Below are 11,193 nucleotides of genomic sequence, written 5' to 3' on the forward strand. Positions count from 1 at the left end.
GCGGGGCCCGGGGCGGCGGGCCGGGGCGGGAAGGCGGGCGGCCTGCGGCTTCCCTGGGGACCGAGACCGCGGATTTCCCCAGCCCAGGTAGGGATGCGTCGCTGCGTTTTCGCGACTGCATCCGCAGCTGCGTCCCCCCGCCTGTGTTTAGGTCGGAACGTGTGGATGGGCAGGGCGTTCCTCGGGCGCAGAAGGGATGTGGGTGTCCTCGGATGCGCAGCTGGCCAGATGCTGCGCGACACTGATGCGCAGAGCCGGGCGGGCGTCCGCGTTCGGGGCCGGCCTGCGACGGCCCTGGTGGAAGTCAGGCTGCTCGGGAGGTGGGTGAGCCGGGGCGTGCCCCGCGGCCTGCGCCTCCGGAGCGGTGGCTTGAAGGCTGGCGGGTTGGGTACAGGTGTCGCCAGTTGGGGCTCTGCAGATGCCCGGGGTCCGCCGGCAGAGGCAGCCTTGCGCCCAGCCTAACTTGCAACTCCTCCAAGGGTGAGAAGCTGACTAAGAATTCTCTCTTGGTGTAAAAAGTTGTGTTAGAGCACTTTGCAAGATTGTCTCTTCCCAGCCTTTTAAAATTTTTTATATTAAACCATAAGTTTTGCAGTTTTGGAAAATGGTGCATTGTACGGTGCGACTTCATAGTCGCACATTGAGATGTAAGGATCTGGAGAATTGAATCGATAGAAACACCAAGGGGACAGAATCTTCTTTCTTCTTTTCCTTTATTTGTGTATTTGGGCTTTCTTCCACTTCTGTAATCCACTGTTAATAGGTGATCATTAGTTATTTGTTGATTAAGTGACCTGCGCTTCAAGCCTCATCTAAAAACAGTTTGGAATTACAGTGTGTTTGTGGTGCGGCCTGTGAGATTTAACTGGATTTTTAAAACTGCCTTGTTGTATACACAGGCAGACGTCTTTATTTTAACATTTATATTTGCATTCTGACATTTTGAGCCGCGAAGGCTAACCTTCCTAATATTTATTAACTGAGGTAATTTTCCTTGACCCTGTTAAGCTCATTTCGTGTACCAGTGTCCCCAATAAAACCTGTTTCAATTAAATTCTCAAGCACAGTTTAAAAAGTGGAATTCATGTGCTAAAGAAAATTGTAAGGTGCTCCAAAGGGAAGAGTGATTTGGTTAATAAGTGACATATTAACTTGTTTCAGACTTGTGGTTTGGTTTAACTATAATGTATTTAATTGAAGGTAAAGGCAAACAGAAAACATTGAGATGTGGCCGCGAGTCTTAAATCAAACCGTATGACATAATACAGATACTTTTTTTCCTGCAGTGCCGGAGGTTGAACCCAGGGCCTCCGGTGTCTGATACTAGCAAGTGTGCTACCGCAGAGCTACACCCCAGCCCTCCACGCAGATTTTTAACTATGTTTTTTGCTCAGTAGATAAGCCTATCGTTTTCCAGCTTTGACAACCAGGGTGATTGTGAATTACGGGTCTAGAAGATCCAGTGCTTTTCTGCTTTAAAATGTTATTTTGGGAAAAAAAAAAAAAAAAAGAGTAATTGCTCTACTTTTGCACCCCGATGTATTTCCTGTTTTGCTTTTGTTCGTGTTCTTCTGTCACATGAATTGAGTGAGTCATTATTATTTTCAGTCTTTGCTTAACAAAATAGCCTGAAACTGGTCTTGTCATTTTCTTTTCTGTCATTTTAATACATCCTCTCCATCCTCACATTACTCAGAAAACTTATTTTGTATACAGTAGGTTAAACCGTGGTTTGTTACAATATCTTCTCTAACCTCCTTGGGTTCTTCCTAGATGGGTGAGGAAATAACTTTTGTGTAAAAGGTGGGGGGACCCAGACAACCGACAGTGAGAGGGTTTCTCATTCGTTAGGGTTGTTGCAAGACGCAGATGTCCTCATATGAAGAGATAATCACATTCTACACATCTTCATTTGTAATCAGCAGTTACTTCACAGTAATTCTTCCTTTCTGGCTTTACATTCTCGAAAGGCTCCTGTAGTTACAGTAAACTCTCTATTTTGTTACTTATAAACAGTCCCTGGACCCTTTGACAAATGGAAGTCAGAGACTTCGCAGTGTGCTGTCACTGTGGGCCTTGGAATCACAACCAGATAAGAGCTGCTTGCTGCTTGCAAAGGGAAGAGGCCTCTCCCTGCCTTCGTCCTGCAGCCTGGGCTGGATGATTCACTTCTTGGGTTCTGACTCTGACCCCTGCACCCCGCCTGCACGGACACCCCTGGAATGCTTGCCTGAGATCTGATCTCCTCTGTCTCATCCTTCAGTATCTTCCTGAAGCTTTGGCTTTACAAAGCTCACTCCTTTCCTTGCCAAAGCTCATTTTCTGTCCTTCTAAAATCCGGCCCCTCAATGTTTCTTTTTAAGTTACACAGAATCCAGTCAATGCATATGTCCTAGAATCAGAATTATTATGGTTTCGGGGGCCGGGAGTGTACAGAAGTAAATTCGTGGAACCTTGGATTTTGAACATGGAACATATGGTGCACAATTGTCTATGTCTCCCCACAACGGTACAAAATGCCTTTGTTCTGCACATGCCAGCAAATGCGAATGGTCTGAATTTGATCAGAGGCGTAATTGAGAAAAATGACGTTTGCGGAGGTTTGGCTGAAGGAAGGCTGGGACCTCCACCCGTCTCCTTCACAGCCGTCAGACCAGGAGTCTCAGAAACCGTGCACTCTGTGTACCCTCCTTGGCATCACGGCGCCCCTCCGTTGTGCGCGCACCAAAGGGCGCTCTTCGTGAAGAGCAAAATGAAACCCCCTCGTGTGTTCTGTGTAGACGCGGTGAAGAGCAGGGTCCTTTCTCGGCTCCGTGCAGGAAATTCCCTTTAGCTCCGGATGCCAAGGAAAAGCTGGACCTCCCTTGCACAATTAATGTTTGCCTCTTTTTCTCATCAGGCAAAGTGACAGTTAGATAGCTGATTATATTTATCCTCACTTGGCAACTAGGAAGTGAAGAGTCAAACTTGGAACTCAGTTGTTTAGTTTTATTATCTTTTTTTTGTGGTCCTGGGGGTTGAACGTGGGTCTCACGAATGCTAGCAGGTGCCCTACCACTGACTGTGGTACCTGCCCAGCTCTTTTTTTTTTTTAATTTTCTCTTTTGAGACAAGGTCTTGCTAAATTGTCTGTGCTGACCTTGAACATGGGGTCGTTTCGCCTCCGCTCCTATGGAGCTGGGGTTACAAGTGTGTGCCGCCACACCTGGCTCCTTCACCTGGCTTGAAAGATGCAAACAGAGAGACAAGGAAACCGTTCCCTCTCATTCCCCAGCCTGCGGCCGCCCCTAGCCACAGGTAGTTGCTGAGAGCGCTCCAGGAACCTTGTCTGCACCTACAGGACCTGCTGCTGGTCCCTCAGCCGCCTCTCTGGTGCCCCCCATCCCACTGCCCTCTCCACCCCTTTAGATGCTCAGGGCAGGAATGCAGTCTGCCCTGCTCTATGTTTCCGCCGCTGTTCTCCATAAATTTTCCTCCTCATCCCTTCGAAGGGCCCCCTGTCACACATTCGTGGTAGACTTCGGACCCTGAAGAACTTAACTCGCGCTGCCTGCCCTGCATTGGACAACAGCTGTGCTAAACCAGGTCCTCTTCCTCCATGGCATGCGTCCTTAAACATCCGGTGAAAGTTCAAGGTGCTTGTGGCCTCCTGCACGGGCACATTTCGCCGTGCTGTTCCCCCAGCTTTTATAAACTGGCCGCACTCAGTTCACACTCGTAAGTCTGTTCTTATTTCACCTCCAGGGGCCTTCCTTGGCTGAGAGTCGGTGAGCTCATGGAGTCTCCTGCTGTATGTAGTGTCCGAAGCAGGCTTCCGTACTGCGGATGGGCATTTTTCATAAACAGCACAATTGCTTTTCTGGTCAGAGATACCTATGGTTTTGGATATGTATCTTTCAGCTTTCATTTAACTGTGCATGCCTTTTTGATCACCGTACTACCCTTACTTCAGTCTAACACCTGTCCATATCATTATTTTTAGCAACTCTGGCTGAATTTACTAATTCTCAAACATTGTGTTGACGCTCATGAAAAAATGGCTTTTACACTTGTTTGCTCCTTCTTTGAGAGAGCATTTTATGCCTCTGATTCTGGGTTTTCTTCTGTACTTGGTATATAAAGGGACTGAAGCCTCCACTTAGAGTGTCCATGAAATTTAGGGATCCGTGTGATATAAGATTATTTTTAATTGAAAATATTAAACACTGGCCCTGATGGGTGATGTGGGCCACCTGGACAGAATGCCCCATTCCAAGAAATAACAGTCTGTGACTGAGACCTTCTACTTCCAACCCGAGTAGTCTGAGGGCACCCTGGGTGCTGGGTTTTATTGCACAATGCCCTGCAGGTGGTAATCTGCTTTTGATGACTAATTAACAGGATTAGGGAGTAAGAATTTAATAGTGTTTGTTTACCCCTGCTCGTGTGCAGTTTCTTACTTACCATTAACCAGGTGTGCCTTGTGGATAGGAAGAACTCATGAGGTAGTTGGACAGGTGATTCCTCACCATCTTTCTTTTTCCTTCTCTAATTCTGACCTTGCTGCACAAACATCCTGCTTACTGATTTGTTTTCCCACACATGTTGGTATCAGAAGTTGAGAGTGCCATAAACAGCATTGTTAATATCCAGACACTGGATAGAGCGAAGCCTCTACTTCAGGGTACGAGTCTCAGGCTCAGACTATTTCTCCACGTGTTGGGACGGGCGGCTCACGGGCGGCTCACGTCTCTGCTCTAGGGTATTCATAGCTGAGTCCTTACCAATCGTTTCCGGATGATTTCCCCAAGGGAGGGCCTGTCTGTGGGGTCCTAGGAACAAGCAACAGTCTTTGGTAGTTTGAATCACAGAGCCTTCCACAGTAATTCCAGTTTAACATTCAGTGTAACTTTTTAAAAACATAGTAAGGAGTAGGAATTGAAAACTCACAAAACAGGAATTTAAGGTAGTGAGACAAAAAAACATTGACTTCATTGCATCAAGAAAATACATGATTAAGTTTAAGAAGTACAGGGCTGGCAAGTGTGAGGTGTTCGATTGCTTGAAGGTGGAGAGGTAGGTTGCTGTGCTTGGGATGGAGGGCATGTAGCTCTTGGAATTCATGGCGCCGGGACTTCTACTGTGACAGTGTCCTGGGGAAGTGATCAGGCCTGAGGCTGGTGTTTGGGGATGGCAGAGGCTCAGAGGGCTGCAGCGAGTTCCTTGGCTTGGAATTTACCACCTGTGTGAACACAGACTTGTTAATTTCTCTATGCCTTGACTTTCCTCATCTGTCAGATGAAGATAATAATAGTATCCACCTCCTACGTCATACCGAGTTAGGTAAGTTGACTTATGTAAAGTGCTTGGAACACTGCCTGACACTGAGGAAGCAATTCTGTGTTAACTGTTATCAAGAGTATTAGGAGAATTTGAGAAAAATCCAACACTGGAGCCATTTTTACAGTGATAATGAATATATGTATATATTTAGCCATTAAAATAATGGTTTGAAGAATACTTAACCACGTGAGAGACATTCATAATTGAATCAGACATCAAATTGTATGTTCAGAAGACCCAAATTGGATTTAAAAGTGGTTCTTTATGGAAGGCAAAGTGACAAAATATTGAAGCTTTTTTTCATTGATGGGATCATGGGTTATTTACATTTTTTCACATTTTTATTTTTTCAATCATATGTATTAGAATAATAATTGTTAAAAATTATTATAAATGTATCATAGAATTTTTGCATTCTTTTTATCAGATGCATATTCATTTTGATATATTTTACATTCTCTTCTTTTCAAAGCTACCAGTATTTCACTTCCTTAGTATCTTCACCCACACATCATCTGCTTGGTATTTTCTTGCATTCAGCTTGCTTAGTGTATAGATCACCCCTTTCCTTCCCTTTTCACGTTGCCGGGGATCACACTTAAGGCCTCATGAGTGCTAGGCACTCACTCTGCTACTGAGCTATGAACACACCTCCAACCCCCTTTTTGGAAGAGTAAGAAGACCAAGTGGAATGATCTATGGCAGTGGTAGCGAACCTATAGCATGTGTTATTTTTCTTTTAAGACCAAAGGTGTTAATAGGGGATTTGTTTTTTCTAAACTGAAACCTCAGCGTACAGGTCTAATTGCAGTGTTGGCACTTTGCGATAAATAAGTGGGTTTTGGGTTGCAGTTGGGGCACTGATCTCTAGAAGGTTTGCTGTCGCTGCCGAGTGGGATGCTAGTGGTGGTGACTTTCTCCTGGAAGTTTAAGCCAGAAACTGCTGGTTAGGTGATGGTGGATACCTTATCCTCTCCATGTTTCACATGTTCCATCTTACCTCCCCCTCCCACCTTGTATGAACTTGGCATTCAAGTGGGATCAGGATCCTCACCAGTCCTGCTTGTACAGGAGAGTAAGTCTAACCTCCAGTCTTTCTGCTGCTCTGCCTAGCTGAATTCTCCTCCATTTCTTTCTTCAAAGTCAACCTTTCACAACCAGGTTGATAGTAAATTTCTTGAACAGTGTCTAAGCCATCCGTTGTACTGTGATTTCGGTTCTTCTGACTCTTAGATACTACTTGTACAACAAATATACTGAACACTGACCTGCCTTCTTGCTTGGTTTTCTTACAGGGTTCTGCTCTAATTACTCTAGCTTTCTAGTAGAGCTTTTTCCACATGCATGCACATGGAACACAGAAAAACTGGCTATTACTGTGTTGTTGACTTTCTTAGAAACGATTAATGGCTTTTGGTTCTATCTTACCCCTTGCACATTCTTTTCTTTTTCTTATTTGCAAGATCAGAATGTCAGCATTGCTTGATCTTTTGAGCATTAGAGATAGATATTTGTCTGAAGATCTGATAATGATCTTTATTCCTAAAACCTGAAAATAAATGGGTTGATTACAAAGAGCACCAGTTATCAAGTGCGTTTATAATAGGGGTCAAGTAATATGCAAATTAATCCTAACTCTGTCACCAACTCTGAACTGTTACTTCTTTGATCTAAGAGTTTCATGAGGTGAATGTATTTAAAGTGAATGTATTTAAGTTCATAAATGTGTTAGAACTCTTTGTACATCTTCCATTTCCTGGAAAGGACCAAATCCCAGGAAGTGTCTCACACATCTGTGCTCTGAGTCTAAACCAGTGGTTTCCAAAGTGGGATTCATGCACCTCATGAAGGCGCGCGAGAGAAATCATTAGGAAGTCTTTATCATCTTGTCATGTAAGCATATAGATTGGTGCAGAAAACATTTTGCTAAGTTAAAAAATAAGGTTTTTATGCTCAGATAATTTTACTGATGTAGAGTTTCTTAAAAGTGAAGACAACTAATCCGAGGACAATTTCTCTTATGTAATCATAACAAGTCAAAAATCAGTTTAACCATAGATTCTGTGATCTGCCTAGAGAGGAGTGGTGACATATGTGTGCACCTGCATGTGCCTGGACAGTGTGCACATTCCATCCCTTACAGGGCTCACGGTCTGACTGGAAGGAATGTGGAGCAATAAATTAGAGAGCATGAACTCCAAAACTGCTAAAGAATTATGATATGGGTGGCATAATTCATGGTAAATCTGCAGTGTCAGAGTATTTCAAAGCCCCTTTTATGTTAAAACATTTCCTTAACAATCCAGTCAATTTTTAGTCCCCCCGCCCGAATAAACTGTGCTTTAATTATCTCCTGGATGCAGATGTTAGCTGAGTGAGTTTTATGCTCCAGTATTCAAAATAATATTTGCTAGTTCTTCTGATAACATGCCTGTGTTTTCCTTAAATTACAATAAAAAAATGGCGGCATAGACATGGTGGAAAAGTAGCAAAGATTTTGTAGCAGTGTCCTTCGGGAGCAGTTATGGTCTAGTAATTTAAAATCAGTGTATGAATTAATTTCCTAGGACTGCCATGACAGAGTACTATACAGCTGCTGGTTTAAAACAAAAGATACTTACTTTGTAACAGTGCTGGAGGCCAGGTGTCTAAAGTCAGATTGTCACAGGACCCTTGTAGCGGAACCCCTACTCACCCCTTCCTAATGTCTGGTGTTCGTTGGCCATTGTGACTTGCAGCTGTAATTTCTGAGCTTTGCCTTGGCCTTGCTGGCTTCTCCCTGTGTGTATCTTTACGTGACATCTTACAAGTATGCCAGTCATATTGAGCTTGGGGCCCACACTACTGCAGGTTGACCTCCTCTTAACTACTCACATCTGCAGTGACACAATTTCCAAATAAAGCCTTATTCTGTGGTACTGAGCATTAACGATTTCATTATGATTATTGTCTTTTTTGGCGTGGCCAATTCAACCCATAATAACAAGTAGTATCGGAGTCTATAGTTGAATATACCAGCAGTGTGGGGGATGGGGATTTAGCTCAGTGACAGAGCGCCTGCCTGACAACCGCGAGGTCATGAGTTTGATCCCCGGTACCAGAAAAAAAAAAAACCAACAGTGTGTAAGGTGTCAGTGGTCCCCTCTTTCTAACGCTGTATAACCATGCAGATCAGATGCAGTGCAAATGACAACTGGAAGGCAGGAAAGTTTCCTCAGCTCTTTGGGTCAGTTGTTGGCTGATTTGTCTCTGGGCTTTGGTGGCCCAGGCCTTGGTAGAGATATTCAGTACAGTATTACATGCCATGTGGTTTGGTCTGCCTGTTAAAATTCCATAAAGTGACTTGTGGATCAGGATGTTTCTTAGGGTCTATTTTTGGATTTTAGTTTTGATAATGCTGCATAACAGTCTCCAAACCTCAGTGGCTTAGATCTACAGGTATTTATCTCACATTCACAGACCTGCAGGTTGACTGCGGTTTGGTGGCTCTTGGCTGGGTTTGGCAGTGCTATGCTTGGCAGGGCTGAGCTGGACTTCAAACTTTGGACTGAAGTTCAGGTCTGTTCCACATGTCTTTGTCTAGAGAACTTTCTTAGTGCCTCATGTCAGATAAGTAATATCATTAATCTCCACAGTCTGTTGAACAAAAGCAAGTCACATGGCAAATTGGATGGAAATGTGCATATAGTCTGTACTAGTGCAAAACACCCGAAGTCATAGCAAATTGTCTTAGTTGCTTCATGCTGAGACACAATATCCAACTTAAAGGAGAGGTTTATTTTGGCCGATAGTTTCAGAAGTTTCAGTCCATAGCCTACGGGCTCCAAGGCGGAAACCAAGGGTCTGCCGGAAGAAAGCTGCTCACATCATGGAAGCCCGGAAGCATAGCATGAAGAGGGCAGCCAGAAGGGAGAGAAACCCTTCAGCAGCGCCCCCACCATCCCATTACCTTGTACACAAGTGGGGTATGTGAGAAACATTCCAGACTCAAACCATAACTCAAAGGATATGGATGTCTAACTGTACTTCTCTTATTGGTGTGAGAGGGGGCAAGGCATCATTGGGAATGAAGAGACATTTTTCTTTTGGATTTAAGGACTTTCCTTTGGAGCACCTCAATAAAGCTTTAATAGAAAACGTACTTAAAAAATAGATTTGTTTCTTAGTGCCTCCTTCCCTGACCCACATTCCACTCTTGGGTGTGTCTTATATCTGCTTCTAATAAATCCTTGTCATGTCTCTTTAAAAAAAAGTGTCCTGGGAAATTATAGCTCAATATCATATGCGTCATTTTTTTTCCCAGAAGAGGGCAGAGTGTGTCGCAGTGCTGGTCCTCCTCACATCAGGTGTTTCATGTCCCTTGGACCTGTGTTCTGCCTTCTTTCTGAGCCCATGTCAGTGGATTTGGCATAATTTAACTTTGCTGACCAGAACACAATATCCATTGTTACCAAGTTGTTACCCGAGATGCAGAGTCGGGGAGAATCACTGTCTCCCTTGGAGAACACTTGCACTCAGCTTATGCATCCAGAAGACTGTAGCTTACATATCCCATGCAGTTTTTGACTGCATGGTGGTGTTGATGTGCAGCTCTGAATGGGGACTTGGGGCAGCGTCCCGTTTCTGACACCTCCTTGCGCAGCACAGGCCCATGTGACCTGGCCTTTCTTAACCTCCGGTTGGGCTTTCTCTGTGCATTGTGCTTTTTATTGGGTGTAATTTTTATACCCCTTTTTCTGGCTATTTTATTTTATGTAGCCCTTATCTCTCTTGCCGAAAATGGAAGTTTCTTCAAAACTATGGAGTCCTTTTTATATTTATAGCTTTTAGATAGTACAGTACCTATGTTTATAGATTTTAAATAGGCATAAAATGTGTTCTTAGTGCTTACTGAATTGAAGAGAGTGACTCATCAATATGGTACAAGACACTACAGCAAATATAAATTGTTTATTGTCACTTAAATGCTGCATGTAAGTAGATGCACTGGAAAAAAGAAAACTTTAAAAGGAATAATTTAAAAATAATTTACAAGTCTGAGTGTATGCTAGTTTACTTTGAAAATGTATTTTATGAGCAATCTCACCCACAGACATGGCCCTTTCCCTAGTGAAATGGTAGTTTACCTGAGCATTGTGTTTCTTACTGATGAAGTTCCAGGAGGCACTCATAATTAATCTTTGAAGACTAGTGTTTGCAGGCCATGTACTGTGTGGCTTGGGGGAAAGTATTTTGTTTATTTTTAAACATTTTATTGGTTTGGCTTTCATCAGTTTACTCTTAATTCAGACCCACCAAATACACTGCCCACAAATAATGCTACTAATACTTAGTAGTAATCATAGCAGTAACCAGTGCTTACACTTTTTTCTCTGCTGGGCTTGAAGGAGTTGGGTTGGGTGCAAGACTGGCACCCATGTAGCTGTGATCACGTTTGTGGTGAGTTCAAGATACCAGTGTACCGTAATGTACATCGGTGCCTGTGTCCTGCAGGGCTTTAGAGAATAAGGCTGAGTTTTGTGCATTTGGGGGCAGGATTAGAAAATGGTTAAAAGTTGAACAGGCCAGACATGCTATGATTCCAGGGATCTGTCAGTAGTGTTAAAATGAATTACAGAAGTATTGAGAACAAACTTTTCTTCCTGTGTCACATACTTCCTATATGATGATATTTGGAGCCTTTAGATTAGCCTTTGGATTTTGCTTACCCTCCAGGCCTAAGCCTGTGTCCAGCAGACTCATTCCTTACTTTTCTACTATAATCCTGTGCTTTAGTATTATATTAGCCAGCTGTGCATCTCAGTACCTTTCCCTGAGAGACACAGAAAGCAATCTATGGTTTTACCCAGCTGGTATTACATAGGGCAAAGA

At 43.5% G+C, this 11,193-nt stretch overlaps 1 protein-coding gene across 3 annotated transcripts in view; it reads left to right on the forward strand.

Moving 5' to 3' along the window:
• Ncoa7 (nuclear receptor coactivator 7) overlaps positions 1-11,193 on the forward strand; it is a 127,631-nt gene continuing 116,438 nt past the window's right edge. For all 3 annotated transcript variants that reach the window (XM_005389157.2, XM_013516644.1, XM_005389158.2), the window contains exon 1: positions 1-87. The gene's annotated coding sequence lies outside the window, so the exon portion shown is untranslated. The remainder of the gene's footprint in view (positions 88-11,193) is intronic.

Source organism: Chinchilla lanigera, unplaced genomic scaffold (assembly GCF_000276665.1).
Source record: "Chinchilla lanigera isolate Chin_1 unplaced genomic scaffold, ChiLan1.0 scaffold00035, whole genome shotgun sequence".
Taxonomy (NCBI): domain Eukaryota; kingdom Metazoa; phylum Chordata; class Mammalia; order Rodentia; family Chinchillidae; genus Chinchilla; species Chinchilla lanigera.